A 22,181-nucleotide genomic window follows, 5' to 3' on the forward strand; every position below is an offset into this window, starting at 1 on the left:
AGGACAGTACTATGACTTGTTTGCCTGACAAAATATAACTTTTAATATTAATAATTGTGAGACTGCAAGGTTTTAAAGGACTCTTACTACTTTCCATTTTAAAATAGGTGGTAGCGGACGTCGCAAGCTGTCCATAATTCCAACTGACGCTGAGGGTTACTCCACAAGGCTTCTTAAATCAGCATTAATTCTTAATTCCCAATCTAACAATGGGAAAAACATAGTATTTGTAGTTCCACTACAGGAGAAGCTTTCCACTGAACCACTTTCCTATGATTCAGTAGAGTTTGCCAAGATGCCACAGTCAAAATGCATTACATGTGGCAGTCAAATGCCTTTGCAGCTGTTGCCGTTGCATGTGGAGGGATGCAATGGCACATTGACTGTAAGCTGTATTACAACATGTCTCTCATTTCTATTTTTTAGTTTGTTCAAATGACTGTTTCAAAGTATTAAGTATTTGTTTATTATATATTTTTATACATTTATTTTATATATTTAGGAGAGTGAATCTGGGACATGTCTTGATGAAGACTGTTCAGTTCTTGAGCAGCCAGTCCCATCTACCATAGGCATGGATGAATCCTTGGCGGTAATAAATGTTGTCTTATCTGTTGCTTTGGAATTTAGTAAGAAAGCATTATGTTTTTATTCATCACATAAAGTAAGCAAGCAGAGGTTTTAGTACAGAAAAATGTAATGCTTGCAGATATATAAATTGGACATATCTCAAACGGAATATTTTTTTTATTACTCTGACAGAAAAAAAATGTATCATAGCATATTTCCTGTCGCTAGTGAATATAACATGTCTGTAAGATGCAGAAAACATGACACTATTCTTATAATAATTTCATGTATGAAAAGTATTGACTTGTTTTTGCAGGTCTGCCCAATCTGTCTTGCATCGTACCCAGCTGATGTTCTCCCATTTCATGCAAGCACATGTGGTGACAGGTAGGAAGTTTATGTCTGATAGATTCAGGTAACTGATAGTCAGACATTATCAGAATGTAATGACATGTTCTAAGTATGAGGAAGGACATGTGTAAAGAGTGTCATTTCATTAGAGTATTACGTTAAGAATTATCAGAGGAACACCTTTCTGCATAAATGGGGGGGAAAGAAACAAACATGACGTGTTGAAGTGATTCTGGAGCTACTGGTTTACCACATTTTTTTATTCATATTAATTCTGTAGCACATTTAGTTAACCTACTTTTGTATATTAACTCCATGTCTTAATTTTAATAGAAACATTTGGCACCACTGACCAACTAGATGGTAAATTATTAAAATTTTGCTGTTTCCCATTCTTCCAAGTAATGTTTTTTATTATAATTTATTTGGTCTGTTCTAAGAATGAACTGTGCTCAACCCAGCGTAGCAGCCAGTCCCCCAAGGAAAGAAGAATGGCCAGGACCCATTTAAAAAAGGAATATTGATTTCAAGTACTTCCCCATGACATATTACATTAACCTGCGGGGATTTCAAAATGTCACTGCTGAAACAAAGTTATTCTTGCTTTGGAAATAAGTTGATATTATTATATCATTTAGAAGGCCCTTTGCATCAACAACTTTTTTTGTGGTAAATTACAGCTTCAACCTGGGCCACTGAAGTCGACCCCCAAAAAGCATCCTAGTTGTTCAGAGAAGATTTACTGAACCGTTACTCTGAAAGTCCACGCCTCTCTCCATCACTCGACATGTTTGATGCAGAAGAAGAACAGGACAGTGCATTCATTTAATTCTAAAAGCAGAATAATGTGAACTGGGCAGCTCCATTCAAATGCAGGCTGAGAGGTATTAATAAAGCGTGTAACTTTTTCCATTATAGGTAGTTATTCACTGAATTGATTTGAGTCCATGTCCCTTAACCCCCCTGTATTTATTGTTGTAGAAACTCAGAACATTTTAGCACAATAGCCATGCTCTGTTTACTTGACATAATCTGGTCGATTGTCCTTTTCATCTCAAATATTATTTTCCCCCATGGAGATGCAGCAGTGGGTGAAGGTGTCAACTGACATGTTTTGTCAATGGCCATGCAGAAATGGAAAACTGGCTTCAGAATACATTTAGGTTTGTATATAGGTGACCGATCACGGTAAGTAGGGACACAAGTCGGTTCTGGGGCATTTTGAGATATTCACAGATTCTTAAAGTGTAGTCTCCAAGCTTTCCAGCGATGTGTAACACATGGAAATCTGATAATATTTGGAGAAGTTGTGGCCATTTGAAGGTAGGCACTCAAAAAAGGTAGTCAATGACAAAGCGTCAGTCTGCGGAAAGGACAAGAGCGCTTTTGGGTTTTCGCAAATGGGTTTTTTCTTAATATTCAGTTCTCTTGTTGTTCAGTGTATTATTTTCCAGAAAGTAGGGCTATATTCGATTCTGTGGTTATTTGTACATTTTTACCTTCAAACACATCTGTATTTTAATTAGACGCGTTCCTACTTTAAATAACACCCGGGTCTGAAAAGTATTGAAGTTTAAATTTTATAGCACTTAAGTGTAGCTGTCCAACAGGCAGTTTCGATTTCTCACATTTTCGGATTATTTGTTTTGCCTGTGTTAATTGCTTGGAGAGACAGCTGTCCTCACTCAGGCGTTTGAAAGCACTATAATGGTAGCGTTCAGCTCTCCTCGTGTGAAGACCGACTCGGGTAAAGACCATCGACTCTACCTGCGCGACTCCACCGAGCAAGGACACCTAAAAGGCACTTAAGTATCCCCTTCTCCCTCTTCCGTTCACACTGGTATAGTATTTCCCTTACTCAATATGTGCTTTCAATACATTCCTGTTGTCTCTCGACGACGATCTCTCATCACGCACAGAAGGCAGCGCAATACTGCTAATCTGCGTCACATTCTCTCTGCGATCGGATTTCCACATTCATCTAGAGAAGCCGAATGCAACAGACTTCATCTCTCTCCTAGCCTCATTCGATCTTAAACGGCTCATCACCACAGGTACTCACAAATCAGGCAACCAACTGGACCTGGTATACACACGCAACTGCATCACAGGCAACATTTTGGTGAAACCTCTTCATGTTTCTGATCATTTCCTCATTACTTTCAATCTACAACTCTCTACCCATGCTCCACCAACCCCCCTACCAGTAACTTTCAGACGAAACCTGCGCTCACTCTCTCCCTCCCATCTCTCCTCTGCTGTGTCATCTTCTCTTCCCTCACCCTCACAATTCTCATCTCTGGATGTTAATACCGCAACAGATTCTTTATGCTCCACTTTAACTTCTTCTTTAGACAATATCTGCCCTATCTCCTCCAGGCCAGCACGCACTACTCCCTCTAACCCCTGGTTATCTGAGGTTCTTCGTGAACACCGGACCAAACTCAGGGCAACAGAGAGGAAATGGCGCAAATCAAGACACAACTGACCTTAGTATGTATCAATCTCTGCTCTCTTCCTTTTCTGTTGATGTTCATGCTGCAAAATCTTCTTATTTCCACAACAAGATCAACAGCACCGCTAACACACAAACTCTTTTCAAGACATTCAACTCTCTCCTCTGTCCACCTCCACCACCACCCACCTCCTCTCCTACCATTCATTGCGAAAACACTTGAACGAGTTGCCTTCAACCAAGTATCATATTTCCTCACTCTGACCAACCAACTAGATGTAAACCAATCTGGCTTCAAGAAAGGGCATTCAACCGAAACTGCATTGCTGTCAGTCACAGAAGCCCTACGGATCGCAAAAGCTGCCTCCAAATCATCAGTTCTCATTCTCCTGGATCTGTCTGCTGCCTTCGACACTGTGAATCATCAGATCCTCCTGTCCACCCTCTCATCACTGGGCATCACAGGAACTCCTCTCCACTAGTTTGAGTCCTATCTCACAGGAACTCCTTTCCACTGGTTTGAGTCCTATCTCACAGGTAGGTCCTTCAGGGTCGCATGGAGAGGTGAGATATCCAAAGCACATCAACTGACTACAGGGGTTCCCCAGGGTTCAGTTCTTGGACCGCTCCTCTTCTCCATTTACACCACATCACTGGGACCCATCATACAGGCACAAGGCTTCTCTTACCATTGCTATGCTGATGACACCCAGCTCTACCTCTCATTTCAACCTGATGATCCCACAGTAGCTGCACGTATCTCAAGCTGCCTGGCGGACATCTCGGCATGGATGAAGGAACATCACCTGCAACTCAACCTGGCAAAGACTGAGCTTCTCGTCCTCCCTGCCAATCCGTCTCAACAGCACGACTTCATTATCCAGCTAGATTCAACTTTAATCACCCCATCAAGGTCGGTCAGAAACCTTGGAGTAACACTTGATGAGCATCTGACCTTCACAGACCACATCACAAAGACAGCTCGATCATGCAGGTTTGCACTGCACAACATCAGGAAGATCAGGCCTTTCCTAACTGAGCAGGCAACAACACTCCTCGCCCAGGCCTTGGTTATCTCTAGGCTGGATTACTGCAATGCTCTTCTGGCTGGTCTTCCATCATGTGCAACTAAACCTCTACAAATGATCCAGAATGCTGCAGCCCGTCTTGTCTTCAACAAGCCCAAAAGGGCCCACGTCACTCCTCTGTTCATCTCTCTGCACTGGCTACCACTCGCTGCTCGCATCAAGTTCAAGGCATTGACGCTTGCTTACAGATCGACCACAGGCTCAGCTCCTCCTACTTTTCACTCGTTCCTACGAGTCTACATCCCTACCAGAAGCCTGCGATCGGTCAATGAGCGACGGCTCGTGGGTCCATCACAGAGAGCCACAAGATCACTCTCCAGAACATTCTCATTCACGGTTCCTTGCTGGTGGAATGATCTCCCTACCCTCGTCCGGAATGCAGATTCCCTAACTACATTCAAAAGACAACTGAAAACTCATCTCTTCCGTGAGCACTTGACATAAAAAAAAAAAAAAAAACCTTCTCTTTAATCCTCCCTTGTTTTGGCTTATGCTACTCTGAGCAATACCTGAACTTTGTATTTTAAGCACTTCTTTCGTTATTTTTGCCTCTTCACGATGACTCGCTTGCTGTAGTCCTCAGTTGTAAGTCGCTTTGGATAAAAGTGTCTGCTAAATGACTAAATGTAAATGTAAATATAGGTGACCGATCACTGAGAGTAGGGACACAAGTCGGTTCTGGGGCATTTTGAGTTATTCACAGATTCTGAAAGTGTAGTCTCCAAGCTTTCCAACGATGTGTAACACATGGAAATCTGATAATATTTGGAGAAGTTGTGGCCATATGAAGGTAGGCACTCAAAAAAGTTCAAAGTGGAGAAACGGCCTCTAAAGATTGAGCAGTTCTCACCTCTCTGCTGCTGGGAGTGATATAGGGCTCATTTACATCTCATTTAGATAAGCCATACAAAAAGGTGCAAAAAGGTCAGGAAAATGTCCCATCAAAGAGTTTTTTTTATATAAATAAATGTCTCTTAGCATACCGATAAAACTGTACAGGCAACTCTATTGATATCAGATAAAGACGGCCAGAGCGCTGCATAATAAGTAGCCACGCTGTAGGGCTGGGCGATATGGACCAAAAGTCATATCCCGATATATTTAGGCTGAATATCGATATATAATATATATCCCGATATTTTTTCCGCAAAGTGAGAGCAAATGTCCAGTCAAAGTCAAATATGGACTTCACTGTATAAATTATTTTATTAAAGTTACTATTAAAGTTCTCAGTCAAGAGCAGTGTGTGATGTCCTCTGTGTTTTGTTGTTTTATTAACATTAAATGGATAGTTCTCCCCAAATTTTTAATTGTCATCATTTACTCTCTCAAGTTGTTTTAACCCTCAGGGGTCTGAGGTGTTTTCTGGGTCCTGGAGGTGTTCTGACATGCTCTAACATTTGTGCTTATTTCTGTTACTTGTGACATTTTCATGACTAAAGTATTATTACACTGCATTCAGCACAAACTCTGCTACAATAATATGTCAGCAGCATGTATGTAAAAGTTTGTAGTTTTGAGATAATAACATTTATGCGTGGTTTGTGAAAATGACCAAAAAAAAAGTCACTGAAATAATGTCATGAAAGACAAACTAATTATTTCGTCGCAAGGCTTTTGAAAATTGTATCACGTAGCCTAGAATATTTGCTCCAAAACTATGTGAAAATCATCCTGAATACTCATTCAGATAAGACAATATATTGATTTAAAATTTGTATGACATGTTTTGTGTAAGAAAGCTTTATGCGAGGAGGCGTTAACCACCATGAATATTGAGTGTTTCACAGCTGAGAGAGACAAAGAGCCTCCCATAATGGCCCTATTAGGAGCTCTCAGGCACTATCATTACATTACCTTGCACAAAGAATGAGGAGATTTAAAAAAAAAAATGGCTTTTTGATTGTTTGAATTTATTTACAACACAACATCATCCAAAGATACACAACAAATGGCAAAAAGCACATTATTTAACACACTGAACTAAAGACAGAGACTTAACCAGTCACACACCTTTCCTTTCCTGAAACATAGTGCATACCTGTCATTTCCAAGGTGTTTGATTTTTCACTTTACCTCCTCATGCTCATGTTGAAGTCAGCAGGACGGGTAGCTACCTAAAAAATATATATATATATAAAAAAGCTGTGAGCATGCTGATATCAAGAAGAAACCAGGGCTGCATGATTGTGGGAATACATTTTAGATTTCTGGTGAAAATTCCTTTTTAAAATTTACAAAACACACACACACACACACACATATATATATATTTGTTGTGCCTTGTAGGCATATACCTGCACTGCAAAAAATTATTTTCTTACTTAGTATTTTTGTTTTGTTTCCAGTCCAAATATCTAAAAATTATTAAATCAAGAAGCATTTACTAGAGAAGTAAAATGACATAAGAAATTCTATTTTGTTTTAAGATAAAAATAAAGTAATTTAAGTAATTTTTGCTTAAAACGAGCAAAATTATCTGCCAATGGGGTAAGCAAAAAAATCTGAATTCGAATAGAAAACAAGAAAAAAAATCTTAATTCAAATGGAAACCAAGAATTTTTTGCTTACCCCATTGGCAGATAATTTTGCTCGTTTTAAGCAAAAATTACTTAAATTACTTTCTTTTTATCTTAAAACAAAATAGAATTTCTTATGTCATTTTACTTCTCTAGTAAACACTTCTTGGTTTAAGAATTTTTAGATATTTGGACTGGAAACAAAACAAAAATACTAACTAAGAAAGTATTTTTTGCAGCAGGGCTGAATCAAATAATAAGAACAGTATAGCAGGCATAGTTAAAAAGGAACACTTCAGTAACACTACACTAGAGAAAAACATATTGATTATCATATGTTACTTCAAATGTTTACATCGATATGACGTTATGAAATGAGATTGGAGTAAAATCAAGGTTTGCTTTTCAAACGCACGTCGCGCGACTGCGTTTTCAAACTCTCACAGCGCGTGCAGGGGACATTCACTGAAGCATCGAGCAACAGTTCAATGGCAATATGAAGTTTATGCAACAATAACACTAACTAATATAATTCAGGATTATTTCTTACCTTAAAATCGTTCTTGTCTTCAAATCGCGATCTTCTTCTTCAGATGTAAACCCAATAATCTCACAGCATGTCTTCCAAACTCGACGACTGCAGAGGACTGATAAAGTTTGCCGCTTTGTTGTTGAGGTAATGGGGGCGTTCGCGCGACACATGGACGATTTGCATCTCTATATGTTTTGCGCGTGTGGGTGTGGTCACATTAAAACTAATGAGGAAGGGTTAGAGAAACTGAATATCTTGTTGGTTTTATACAAATTACTTAAACAGAGAATATTTGTTTTCGTTTTGAATCAGATAATTTAAAACTACACACTTAAATGATTATAAATATATAGAGCTCATAAATGTGTGACAAGTATTAGCTGAGTTTTGTTTATGTTTAGGGACGTGCTCAAGAAAAAAAAGTTCACGAGACGGAGAGGCAGAAAGCACACCCTGTTTAATTTCTTTATTTTACAAAAGCACAACGTTTTGTTTTGATTGTAAGTGGACACATACAAAAGTAGACATCTCACAGATTCTTTTTTCATTTTTATTAAGTCTGTATGACCACAAATGACGGAGTATTTTAAGTTTATTCAGCTGCTATGTGAAAAAAAACGCGCAAATCACGCCGGCGTGATTGCCGACCCCAGGGGGTTAAACCTGAATATGTTTCTTTATTCTGTTGAAGTTATTTGGAAGAATGTGGGTAACCAAACAGTCGATGTAGCCCAGTGACTTCTATATTTATTTCCTATGGAAGTCAATGGGGACCAGCAACTGTCTGGTTACCCACATTCTTCCAAATATCTTCTTTTGTGTTCAGCACAAGAAATAAATTAATACAGGTTTGGAACAACATTAGAGTGAGTAAAGAATGACAAAATATTTATTTTTGGGTGAACAATCCCTTTAAGGACAAGCGGCATCATATTTACTATTAGGGTTACTGTCTCTTTAAGACCTGAAAGCAACGCGTCTAATATGTACGCATATCCCTTGTGAAAAAAAGTGCACTTTAGTGTACTTTTATAAAGTGTACTTATTACTCAAATAATATACTTTAAATGTATACACTTAAGTGTGAATTAAATGCAATCTTTTGGGCGCACTTAATGCACATTAAGTATAATTAATTTCAAATTTATTACATATTAAGTTGAAATAAAATGCAATAAGTTGCCATTAAGAGTGATTTTTTGGTACAACTTAAAGGAGAACTCCGGTCAATTTTAACATTGAGCTTAATTTTTAGTAAATTTGGAGTGCTGTCAATACAAAGAACAACGACAAAAATCTGTGTTGCCTACACCGTGTTATCCTCTTTTTAAAATTTACACCCTATTGACTTGAATGGGGCACGTTTTAAACTTAACCAGTTCTTAGTCTTATCATCCTTGATGTGTCATACAAGTGCCCAGCCACGTTGAGTGATTCCTTCAGAGTGAACACGAGTGAATCTGACTGCAGTAGATGTGAAAGATATGAATAAAAATGATGTTATATCAGCCAGCGCACAGACCTGTATTTAGTTCCTGTTTTCGGTCGAAGTCCAAAGTAGTCGATTGTCGAGTTCACGCGCATAGGTTTAGTTACTATGATCACGCACGTGAACTCGACAATCGACTACTTTGGACTTCCACCGAAAACAGGAACTAAATACAGGTATTTGCGCTGGCTGATATAACATCATTTTTATTAATATCTTTCAAATCTACTGCAGTCAGATTCACTCGTGTTCACTCTGAAGGAATCACTCAACATGGCTGGGAACTTGTATGACACATCAAGGATGATAAGAGAAATAAAAGCAGGTTTAAAACTTGCCCCATTCAAGTCAACAGGGTGCAATTTTTTTAAATAGGATAACACAGTGTAGGCAACACCGATTTTTGTCGTTGTTCTCTGTATTGACAGCACTCCAAATTTACTAAAAATTGAGCTCAATGTTAAAATTGACCGGAGTTCTCCTTTAAGTGGGACTTTAATACAACTTTATGTCTACTTTCATTATTGCTTCTAGTGTCTTTAAAATATACTTAAAGTGCACTACACAATACACTGACACGAAATTAATGTGAACTAAAATATACTTTAATGTCAGTTAAAAATACACTTAAGTGTGAATTAAATGTATTGTTTTGGGTGCACTCAATGCACATTAAGTGTAATTAATTTCAAATGTATCACATATTAAGTTGAAATAAAATGCAATAAGTTGCCATTAGGAGTGATTTTTTGGAACAACTTAAGTGGGACTTTAAAGGTAGGGTAGGTCAGAATTGTCTAAAAAAAACTTTTATTCAAATTTGTTTAAACTGTCTTTATATACCAATACATAATTAAAATGCAAGTACTCTGAAATAGAGAGTATAAAAAACTGAGTGACTCTAGTGTATTTAATCTTCAATAAACACAGCTCATTAATTCCATTCACTCCCAGCTAAAAACGGGTGCGCGCACGTGGGCGGAGCCAGTAATAGCGGCGGTAGTCATGGCGACAGAGATTGACAGTCACGCAAGCCAATCACTTGTTTCGTCCCGAATGGAATTAATGAACAGTGTTTTTTGAAGATTAAATACACTATAGTCACTCAATTTTTATACTCTCTTTTTCAAAGTACTTACATTTTAATTATGTATTGGTATATAAAGACAGTTTAAGCCAATTTGAAAACAAGTTCTTTAGACAATTCTTACCTACACAACCTTTAATACAACTTTATATCTACTTTCATTATTGCTTCTAGTGTCTTTAAAATTACTTTAAGTGCACTACACAATATACTGACACGCAATTAATGTGAACTAAAATATACATTAATGTAATATACATGTACATCGTTATATAATTAAATACATTTATAATAAAAAAATATATAATAAAGTTCAAATTTGAATAAAAAACAAAATCTCTTAATAACCTAGTTACAATCAAAAGAAACACTATACATAAACACAAACAGTTACAACACTTTAACGCATTTAGAAAGAGTCTGGAGCAGCCATTCCCAAACTGTGGTCCGCGGACCACTTGTGGTCCGTGAGGGTACTGCAGGTGGTCCGTGGAAAGGCAAAATAAAATATAAAATAATATTTTTTTACCTTCATTTTACGAGGAAATTCCCATAAAAAACTTTTTAAATAAAAAGAATATGTAGGCATTAGGGGTGGGCGATATCTTTATTTAAAATATATCGATTTTTTTTAAACACAATATGGATTTTGACATATCGTATATATCGATATATTGTTTATATTTAATTCTGATTTCGCCACTTTGCTTATTTGCCTTCTCTGTGCTGTGCTAAAGGCGGCCGCCTAAGCAACACATGCCTGCCCCCTAACTACATCGTCAAAACAACAATGAGCCATATCCGCCGTGTTACTCTGTCCTGTTTAGAGCTTAGATTCTCTGCCCGAGCCGATATTTCCCGCCGCTATACTCGGCTCGGGCTCTCGATCTAGAGACGTGCGGCGCGGGACTAGATTTGATGACAGAGTGCGAGCGCGGGCGGTAATGCACTCACTCTGTGTGTGCGGGATGTGGGAGAATAAAACGATTAAATAGAAATATCTATGAATAAAACATAAAAACGAATAAATTGTTATTCATCTGTTGCAGAAAAGCAACAAGAACAACTAAAACAAAATATAGACAGACGATAAAGAGGAAGGGAAAGATGTGGAGGGGGACAAAGGGGGATATTACGTTCATATCGGGCTGGCAAATAGACTCCAATGGCTTTTCCTTTTGACAACTTTTTAACATTTTTAACCTGGAGTAGGCATACTGTGTTTTCATTAAATGTGTATAAGGCAGAGGCAAATATGTTCTCATTATCACATCACGCATAGCCTTTATAGGCAGTTTATATGAAACGAAATGTTTATAAATGGAATGAATAAGGCCTGTTATTATTTTAATTTCCATTTAGTTTCGCGTTTCTGAAATGTTTTGCGGATGTGCTGTTAAATGGACAAACTCAAGCCACAAGCCTGTTGTTCAAATGAATCTGATTATGCCCTCGGGAAGCTTAAATAAATTAAATATGTAGCAGCCGTTGTGTGCAGTAAACTTTATTTTAACAAGCCTGTTGTACTGATGTGATGACCAGGTGCGGATTAATTCAGGTAGGACTGTGTGTAAACATATTTTATTATAATATGAGGTGGTCCGCAAAAATTCTTGATTACAAATAGTGGTCCACACACACAAGAAGTTTGAAAACCCCTGGTCTGGAGGACAATGAAGGTTATATGCACAATCATTTTCTTCCTAAAATACAAAGGTACCTAAACATCACAGAAAACATTATGCATTTTTACATTTTAAGAAAACATTCTGTATGATATATAAAATTGTTTTTGTTTCCATGTAATTTACTGGTATATTACTACCTTTGGGGTAATTTGGAATTTGGTCCCCATAAAAAAACACACACACACACACACACACACACGCACGCTAGGGGTGGGGAGATATTGACAAAAATTAATATCTCGGAATTTTTTTCCAATATCTCGATATCGATATTCAGACGATATTTATGCAATCCTTCAAAGAAATGTGTGCAAACAGGCAAAGAAGGTCCAGTTGGTCTTTTGACTTGCTGCATTTGACCTATCATTGTATAGAATTACTAGTACATAAAGATATGAGACATTGATTTAAACATGAACCCAGTTACTGTACTAAATATTTATTGTAATACAAGAACAGTGCCTTTTCAGTACAATATATGTACGTAATAAATTAACTTTGTGCTTTGCAAATAGGCGGTTCACAAAATTCACGGTTTGTTTCGATACGATACAGTGATGTACGTTTTCGATACAGCAAAAAGAAAGAAATGCCAGATAAATTTCCTATTTATTAAAATAAAAATGTTTTGGAACTTTTTTTGGAACTTTCTTGGAACTTTTAGTTTTATAAATGGGGGTCATCTTTGAAGGATGAACAAATAATGTTTTGGTCATCATCACATTAAAAATAACATTTAAATATGATAATATTTGAGTTTTGAAGTGCTGGAAAAAGATGTGTGATGTAGGCCTAACGTTACCTGAAGGCATTTTACCATTTCTGCCAAACTTCCATGGTTACAGTTAGTGTTACTATATTAAATCCATGGTGAATGTTGCTGATCTGTGAACTTAAAGCCTATAACTAGTTCATTCATGGCTAAATGTTTCTCCTGGTTTCAGGATCCGTTAATAACAGAGAAATGTGAATGCTTCTCACTAGATCTCGCAGTGATGTTATTACTTCAGTGGCGAATTAAAATGTTTTCTCTGGATCTCTTAGCGCTGTGTATAACAGTGTCGCTTCTTCACGATTCGGCTCGCGCTGCACTGACATACTAGTCTCGCGTAGCCAGACCTTCAGACTGATGGCTGAAGGTCTGGAATTCATAGCAGCTTTCTTTGGCCAAGGCCCGCCCATAAGGCTGTTTGACTGACATGTCAAACAACCAATTACAGTTCGTTTCGTTCAGCGTCACGTTTCGGGGCGTGGAATGTCCCCAAACTCTGAGTTGACTTACCCTGAGATGGGAAACTCTTGAGTTTTCGGTTACAGATCAGCTGAAATTAGTTAGTTCAATCAACTCTAAGTTGACTGACTCAGAGTTAAGCGCGTGCACCACAACTATAGAAAGCCATTATCAATGGAGCGCAGATACTATGAGTAACCATGGCAACAGCGCCAGACACAAAGAGGAATTACTGTTATACAGTGTTGGGTGTAAATAATTACCAAGTAATCTAAATATTGTAATTTAATTAAAGGGATACTCTTAATTCTACTGTCATTTAAAATAAAATCTGATGTAATTACATTAAATAGGCTACTGCATAGACTATAGAACAATTCTGTGTAAAACAATAGTGGATTTAACATACATTTTTAAAAGGTATATTTTTAATGTAACCTTCTCCCTCTACACACTTTGGTCAATTCAAGAATAATTAATGCAATTGAATTGTGTTAATTTGAAAGCATTAAAAGTGCAGTTTCTTGTCTCTCCTTGTGTTTTTCAAGTGGTTGAGGTTGATATGGGATTTAGTAATTAATAATAAGTAGATCAATACTTTCTAAAGATAGTAATTATTACATGAATCTAATTACACTGTTGAAGATGTCATTTGCAGCTAGTAATTAATTACTATTTTAGAGTAACTGTTATAATATCAGAGGTGAAACTGGAAGAACAGTTATTCAACCTAATTTTAATTTTCATATATGTGCAATCCTGCAGGCATTAAAATAATGTGGCAGCAGTTGAAAATAAAAAATATAAAAACATAATTCAATCAGGTAAGGCTTGAGCATATCATGGGTGTAGGCTACCTGACTTTACAAACATTTGACATATTAAATAACTAAACAGCATCCAGTGTCTAGCAGTGCAGCAGCATTTCTGGCTGAGGGAATTCCTTCATCAGAGCCGGTCACTCCCGAAGATCCAAGGGCCTTCATAAAATGTAAGAGGTCTACATATGTGTTATTTTTTATATAGGGCATTTTAAATATTTCCATTTATTTGACTTTGGGTTGGGTTTTTCGCTGGTCCCAAAAGATTCTGATGGTAATATCTGTCTTTTGGAGCCTCTTGTCCCAACAGAACCCCAGGCAGTTGTAAGTAGCCGACTCAATACACCAGAAATTATGACAAATAGAAGGCCTATTATAAAGTGCACTCGACCAAATGCTCATCTTCACCGGACGATGGGGATGAAACAGTTTCTGCTGCCATAGAGAGGCCTACAGAGGTAATGTTAATATTATGTGTCTACAGATCAGACAATCTACACATTCACATTTGTATGTGGAGTATAGAATCTAAGTTTATATCTAAATATAAACAGACATTCTTATATTTCCCCCAAGTGTGTGGAAGAACAGCAGGAGGACGGTCCATCAACTTCTGGTGCACAGATGAACACACTTCAGTGATTTTCAGTAAATGCCACAGTTTAATTCTGTAGAATTTGTTTAGAACTACATGATGTGACTAATCGGCTGTATTTTCAGTTGCCAGTTAAGGAGTTATATAGACTTCATCTTATTAATAAATAAATAAAAACAACAGTAAAAACAGCAATAAATAAATGTACAGAAAGAATGAATTAAGTATTTAAACACCGCTTCCTCTTTAAAAAAGGGGAGGAGGCCGCAAGAAACTCTGGGTTTACCGAAGAAAACCTGCTCCCGACCAGGTTAGGTTCACAGAGTAAGTTACCATGGTAACTGACTCTGAGTATAAGTTACCTCTCTTTCAGAAACGGGCTTGACTTACTCTGCTTTCTCGGGTTTAATTTACCTCCCATTCTGAAACGGAAAACCCAGAGTTTCCCTCATTTCAGGGTTAACATACTCAGAGTTTTCACTTAACCTCCTTTCTGAAACAGGCCCCAGGACATCTCTTAAAGAGTCTATGCCGTGAACCTCGCATACTTTTGAGAATCCTACGTTTAGCTGATCTTGATAAATGCTCATTGTCACTCATGTAAACACAACAGTTTTTCTTCCGCAATCACACGTCTGCGCTTTGTTTCCCGGCGGACCGAAAATAAACGCGACACTCGCACCCCACCGGAAATCCGATAAAATTCAACCAATCAGATGACGACTTCGACATTCCTGAAGTGTTTCCAGTTAAGTGTACCATATGCATCAGACGTTTAGCCAACGTTCCGTGGGCGTGACGTCTGAGGCTGAGACTACTGACATACTGACATTGATGGTCCGAACTGATAAAGTGTCCGTGAAGCACAAAATAATAGCGCAGTTTCGTTCCGCTTTTATTACGATTGCCCAGAGGTTTGCCATTGATGCTGTGCAACGTTATGGTGGTCGCGCCAGCGCGGATTTTGGTCGGCAGGAAAAAATGGTGCAACGAATCGTTCGTTTGTATGCGTACCGAACCGAAAGCCTCGTACCGAATGGTTCAATATGAATACGTGTACACCCCTATTTGCAAACAGTACTTCTATTAGTAGACTAACAACAATGTGACCTTTACTAGAAGTTAAAAGAAGCCCTGTTCGGAGGCTATTACGGTGGATCTCTTGGGAAAATGTATTCCATCTTTTGGACTCATCATTATGCAACGCAATTTTCTAATGATGCAATCACGAAACTCGCCACTTGAGGACGCCACAGACATTTAAGAAAAACTTTTTAACTTCAGACTTCAGTTTTCCGCTTTTCTATCAGCTATTCTATTTCTATTGCCTTTTCTATCAGCTATTTCATTAATCGTTCATCGGCATTACTCTTAACGTTTTTGGATCGTTGCTTCAACCTAAGAAACGTCATAACACACAGGTAAGAACTCCGTAGTTGTATTGCAAATTAGAAGCAGCAATTACTCTCGTGCAATTGAGGAACGATCGTGATTTTGTACAAAAAAACATAAAATACAGTCAAACAAACCCCATACAGTATTAAAATCGCTACATATCATAGTTTAGAAGGTTATAGTGTGTGTTATTTGTTTTCTCTTTAACTTCCTTCAGCTCTTTTCATGTTTGGGGGGTCGGATTGTACAAATTATGAAATATTCGATATCCCAATTTTGCATATCGTCCAGACAACAAATTTGGATATTATCGTCTAAACGATACATCGTACACCTCTAACACACGCACGCACGCACAAAAAAATATTAAAGCTCTTAAACCTTTACTAGCACCAACAGGACCAAATGGTTTCTTCTAAAATCTTACTCAATTACAGTGAATGTAAGTTTGTCTAAAAACAAAAAACAAAACAAAATCTGAAGAACTCCAACGGCATAAACACAAGAAAACCAAAATCGTTTGTCACCAAATGTTTTGAAGTTGTTGGAAAGTGCTGTTTATGTCTATGTCCCAGAAGCTCTCCAGAGTATATGTGAATGGAAATGTTCCAGAGAAGCAGGAAAGTCAGAAAAAATACCTTGAAGAAAGAAAACAAAAACAGAAGGAAAACAATTGTTTATAAAAACAGATCCAGTCCATTATTATATTTGGCTCAATTGAATGAAAGTGATAGATATACAGTTGCGCTTTAAAGTTTATATACACCTTGCAGTATCTGCAAAATGTTAATAATTATAGTAATAAGAGGGATAACAAAAAATTGTGTTATCTTTTTATTTACTGCCCTGATGAAGCAGTTTATTCATTCCCCAATCAAATGTCAATACATTTTCGTCATAGTTGTCGTCATTTAAAACTGGTTTTTATTTAGTTATCGTCTCGTTTTCGTCTGTGAAAAAATGTCGGTGACGAAAATAATGATAAAAATTATTCGTCATTAGTAACATTGCAAGATGGCTGTGGATGAACACCAGTTGTTTGAAACAGCTTTGGCCGCTACAATGAACGAGTTAGACTTTTATCTAAAAGAGGAACCGAAGACGGTGCTCGAAACGTTCCTTTGCGAGAAGGATGTTTTTACTGTTTTGCCGACAAGAGTCTAATCTACCAGTTAGCTCCGCTGGTAGCTAGGCGTATGGGGCTTAGTTGTGATTGGTCGTACTAGTATTATCCAATTGCGTGCAGTGAGATTTTCAAATACATACTTGGTGTAGCCCCTCGAGTTGGGTGATTTATATTACTCAATGCCAGACCCTTAATCTTTCGGATTTGGGTCTGGATTTCCAGGCTAGCAGTTCCTGGATGTTAAAGTTGAATTTACTGTCCAATTCGAACCACTGAATTTGCAAAGCGGAAAAAAAAAATTTGACCGAAAATTGCCTGTTAAAGGGATACTTCACCCCTGGAAAGATGAATGTGTATTTAAAATGGGTCATTTATGTAGAAGAAATGTGAAATTATTTTTTAATTTGGAGCCTTCTAGACTGAGAAAAGCCAGAAAATGTATTTTTGGCTTATGGGGATGAAAGACAACAACTCCCAGAATGCACTTGCTTTGCTGCCCTAGGAGGGCACGCCTACCGGTAAGAGATTGCAGTAAACAAGGCTATGCTACTAGTGAGTCTCTGTGAGTCTGCCCGGTATTTTGATGTCGCCCAAAATGTCCAGGATTCGGCTTTTGCGTTCTACAGTCGCCATTCATCATGTTTACTGCGGCGAGCAGGACGAGACTGACGGCCGCGGGAGAACGGCGAGCAGGACGAGACTGACGGCCGCGGGAGAACGGCGAGCAGGACGAGACTGACGGCCGCGGGAGAACGGCGAGCAGGAACGAGACTGACGGCCGCGGGAGAACGGCGAGCGGGACGAGACTGACGGCCGCGGGAGAACGGCGAGCAGGACGAGACTGACGGCCGCGGGAGAACGGCGAGCGGGACGAGACTGACGGCCGTGGGAGAACGGCGAGCGGGACGAGACTGACGGCCGCGGGAGAACGGCGAGCAGGACGAGACTGACGGCCGCGGGAGAACGGCGAGCAGGACGAGACTGACGGCCGCGGGAGAACGGCGAGCAGGACGAGACTGACGGCCGCGGGAGAACGGCGAGCAGGACGAGACTGACGGCCGCGGGAGAACGGCGAGCAGGAACGAGACTGACGGCCGCGGGAGAACGGCGCGAGGCCAGTGGCGTGATTACTGATGAGCGGCACCCGTGAGACGCACCGGTCTCGTCTCGTGTCTCTCACGGAGGAGCGGGAATTTTCTTAGCAATGTTAAAACGCACATCAACCGATCACTTGTTTAGCGTTCATGTAAACACTACAGTCAGATTCACCAATCGGGATGAGTTCAGTTAGATTGAAACTAAAGGTGTGCATGTAAACAATGAATGCGACTGCAGAAAGCAAAAGCCGAATCCCGCACATTTTGGACGATCTCGACGGCCGGACATGTGAGGGAAAAAGAGGATGGTAACCCCTACTACTCGGCTTTCTCCACAGAACAAGAGAAACTGTTAGCTTAGCTTCCAAATAAAAAATGGCTGACACTATATGTCCATTCTGTGAGTGAGATCCATAGACAGTATATAAACGGTGAGATCCCTCCCTCTATGGGCGGGTTGAAAACATGCGGAACAGCACATTCTACTAGATAAATGATGAGCTAGTGTTTGTAGTCTTACCCGTATTCAAAGAATTTGGACTTCCTGCTTTTTATGACGCAAAATGACGATTTTTGCGTCATAAAAAGCAGGAAGTGGAACACTTAAATCCTTATTCTCCCATCTCAGGGGAAAATAAAGGAATAAACCATGACCATTCGAAAATGAGACTGGGTTTCTAAAGATACAAAGTCTAATGCAAATGGGTGAAGTGTTCCTTTAAATATTATAGGTTGTATTTTTAAACCGTTTGAATATTTTTGAAGTGAAATATTAATGGTGAATATGGATTATTGGATTTTTAATAATGAAAATGTGTTTGAAATGTTTTTAATCGAAATATTCACAGCTTAAATTTCAACCCAAAATGCAAGCCCTAAATACAATGCATTAAAATGCAAGCATAGTTAATGCAATGCATTTTTTTTTTCAAGTAGTGCAATTCAACAGGCTTTTTTGTTTCAAAAACATTTGCCATTATTTTACTTCCATACCCAAGACCCATGCAAATGTTTCCTCATCTTGGCTTGTAAGTTTCAGCTTACCGCGCAAATCTTCATGAAGGATGTTCCTGTATTTACTGGTACCACGGTTGACACACCAGTTCCCATGCCCTCTTCCTTTGGTTTGATACCTGTAAAATATATGATGATTATAGGGGCATCTGTAAATGCACAGGTGGGAATTTATTACTTGCAAATGGAGAAGATTCAAAGTATTTAAAAGCTAAAGGGATAGTAAGTGACTTGATAGCAGTGTTTCAGCTTGATCAGGGTGTGCTGTCTGTGCAACAATTCATGACAAATCATGTAACGTTAACATCACCTCATCAATAAAGGCCTGCGATTCCTCACCGCTTGCACTGTATCTCCAATCACACATATGAACTGATCCTGCAAAATGAACGTGTAACTCCAGATAAGCACAAAATTACATATTCCAAAACAAATAGTAACTCACTCTTCAAATGCAAAAATAAAAAAATAATGCTACATTACAAGCATTATTTCTAGAGTGATATATTAAATATTTATGGTGGTTATAACATTGATTATATGTATTAAATGTATATAAATGTCTTCGAGTGTTACAATATTGGATCTGCATTTAGCAAATTTGACTTTAAGTCATTTAGTAATTTTCAAATTATTTAAAAAGTCGGTTTAATTAAAATATATATATTTTCAGCATCCAAATTCGTCGAACACACCCACATGCGAACACATTATGATGTAAGAAATGATTAGAATGCAATCATAGATATGAAAACCTGATTAATTCACCTCCTGAGTCTATTGCGTCTACTATCTGCGATGAAAATAATGTAATGTTACACTCTTAATCGCAATAACAACTGCCATGTTACGGTGAAAATGTTAAAATAAAGAAAGCATCAAGATATACTTGACTCATTATTGCAGTAATAACGTCTCATCTGTAATCAAATGTGGCGTTCTCTTCCGGTCCGTGTACGTTTTGATAGTTTGTTTTCCAATTCAAAATGGAATAAGCAGAAACGAGAAAACGGCGCCTTTATTCGTTTTTTTAAAAAAAAACGAAAAAACGAGATTTTGGCTTGATTTTTCGTTTTTTTTTGTTCACAGGCAAAAAACGAATAAATTACTTCAAAATTAGTTTTCCACATGGAGGCGGTCATGTGACGTCCCCTTCCGCTGATTGGTCAAGCAAATCTGAGCATGTGACGTCATCAGTCGTCGCTCAGGTCTGTTTAACAAAATAATAGTCCTCTGGCTACGTTCCGCCTCTTAAACTGTACAGGGCAGGTCTTAGATTGGGCTTTCTTCTGTGCAACTTAACGCCGTTTCACATAAATATTTACACCAGAAATATTAAATATTAGTCTGCCACCTAATATTTACCAGTTTTATTTAGCCGAGCGGGTGAGGCACAGACCAATGTTCAGTCAGCAGTCAGAACTTTTCTTTTAGACAGTAACTTATACACTCCATTTGGACACGGGATGGTCATTGCAAATACTGTAATGCCCATCGGCTGAGGGTGGGTACCGATTATGGTGATATAAAATTTTACTAAAACTGTAACTGAATGATTATGAAACTGTAATCATAGCCAGCTACCCTCGAGAATGAGACAGATGATTGACAGGATGATAGCGGAGGCAATTAAAGGCGCAACAAAATAAAAAAGTGTTTAATATAAGTGACTTTGTCTTTGTTGTTTTCAATCAAATAATAGCGAACCACAAACTGAGCCTTCGTTTTAAAGGGCACTTTCCAAATATATTTTATTTATTTGTTATAATATGGGTATTTTATGTCACCCGTCTTATTATTTTAGTGATAAAACTCGCGAGTTTTGATTTTATTTTTTATTGTGGGCTACTGTTTTTTTTTTTTTTTTTTTTATATAACAACTTATAGAGATCAAAATCTACAGAAGACATTAACAAATAACACTGGTGTTGACATAAGTTAACTAATCAGTGGGGAAATTTCCTCACCGACATAACCCTATTCTTAATGTTGGCTACATGTTACAGATTTACTGTTGAGCACATAACGTTAAAGGCTTGATAACATACCATTACACTCGGTTGAAGAGTCAAGAAGGTTGTGTTAATTTACTGTACTTAGTTGGTGACCCAGTGTAACTATAATACAGCACAAGTAAAAACAAACACACACATTATATATATATATATATATATATATATATATATATATATATATATATATATGCAAAACACGACAGGTTTTTTTTACTTTCATCCCCAACCATATTTTTTTCCACGCCAGGGATCACTCTAAGCACCCCTACTTCCCATGGTACTAACTGTAATTAACAGTATACTGACAGTTTATATGCAACTTTTTTGGAATTTGAACTTTTCAATTGCTTTTCCTATAGATCACTTTACAGTGCGATGAAAATAAACTTTTCTTAAAGCCTGTTGTATATCACCACAGATTTATTGGCAAGCTTCTGTCTGTGTTGTATACTGTAATAGACAATTATCCTGCAAAATGATGGTTTTTGTAAGAAAAACATTGCGAGCAAATGTCAAATAGTTTATTGCACAGAAGCAGCATTTGACCTAGCATTTAGATATGCATTAGACACTGTTTAATGCAGCTCAAAGGAGGCACTGTGAATTTACATAGCAATTTCATTAAAGGTAGGGTAGGTAGGATTTATATAAAAACTTTTTACCAAATTTGATTAAACTTTCTATATATATCAATGCATAATTAAAATGTAAGTACTCTGATAAAAAGAGTATAAAAATCGAGTGACTCTAGACCGTTTAATCTTCATTAAACACAGCTCATTATTTCCATTCGGGACGAATCACAGGATTGGCTTGCGCGACTGTCACTCTCCGTCGCCATGACTACCGCCGTTATTACTGGCTCTGCCCACGTGCGCGCAGTCGCGCACCCGTTTTTAGGTGGGAGTGAATGGAATCAATGAGCTGTGTTTATTGAAAATTAAATACACTAGAGTCACTCGGTTTTTTATACTCTCTATTTCAGAGTACTTGCATTTTAATTATGCATTGGTATATAAAGACAGTTTAAACAAATTTGAATAAAAGTTTTTTTTAGACAATTCTGACCTACCCTACCTTTAAATGTGAAGTGACAACATGAAACACT

At 38.0% G+C, this 22,181-nt stretch overlaps 1 long non-coding RNA gene across 1 annotated transcript; it reads right to left on the reverse strand.

Annotated features, from left to right (window-relative positions):
• Nucleotides 1–11,758: 11,758 nt before the first annotated feature.
• On the reverse strand, nucleotides 11,759–20,185 carry LOC306986146. Its single transcript, XR_013794915.1, has 4 exons — nucleotides 19,948–20,185; nucleotides 19,369–19,436; nucleotides 19,089–19,177; nucleotides 11,759–16,459 (listed from the first exon to the last, which is right to left on the reverse strand). It is a non-coding gene; the product is annotated as an uncharacterized lncRNA (long non-coding RNA).
• Nucleotides 20,186–22,181: the final 1,996 nt, after the last annotated feature.

The sequence above is a fragment of the Phoxinus phoxinus genome (genome assembly GCF_949152265.1).
Source record: "Phoxinus phoxinus genome assembly, chromosome: 18".
In the NCBI taxonomy this organism is placed as follows: domain Eukaryota; kingdom Metazoa; phylum Chordata; class Actinopteri; order Cypriniformes; family Leuciscidae; genus Phoxinus; species Phoxinus phoxinus.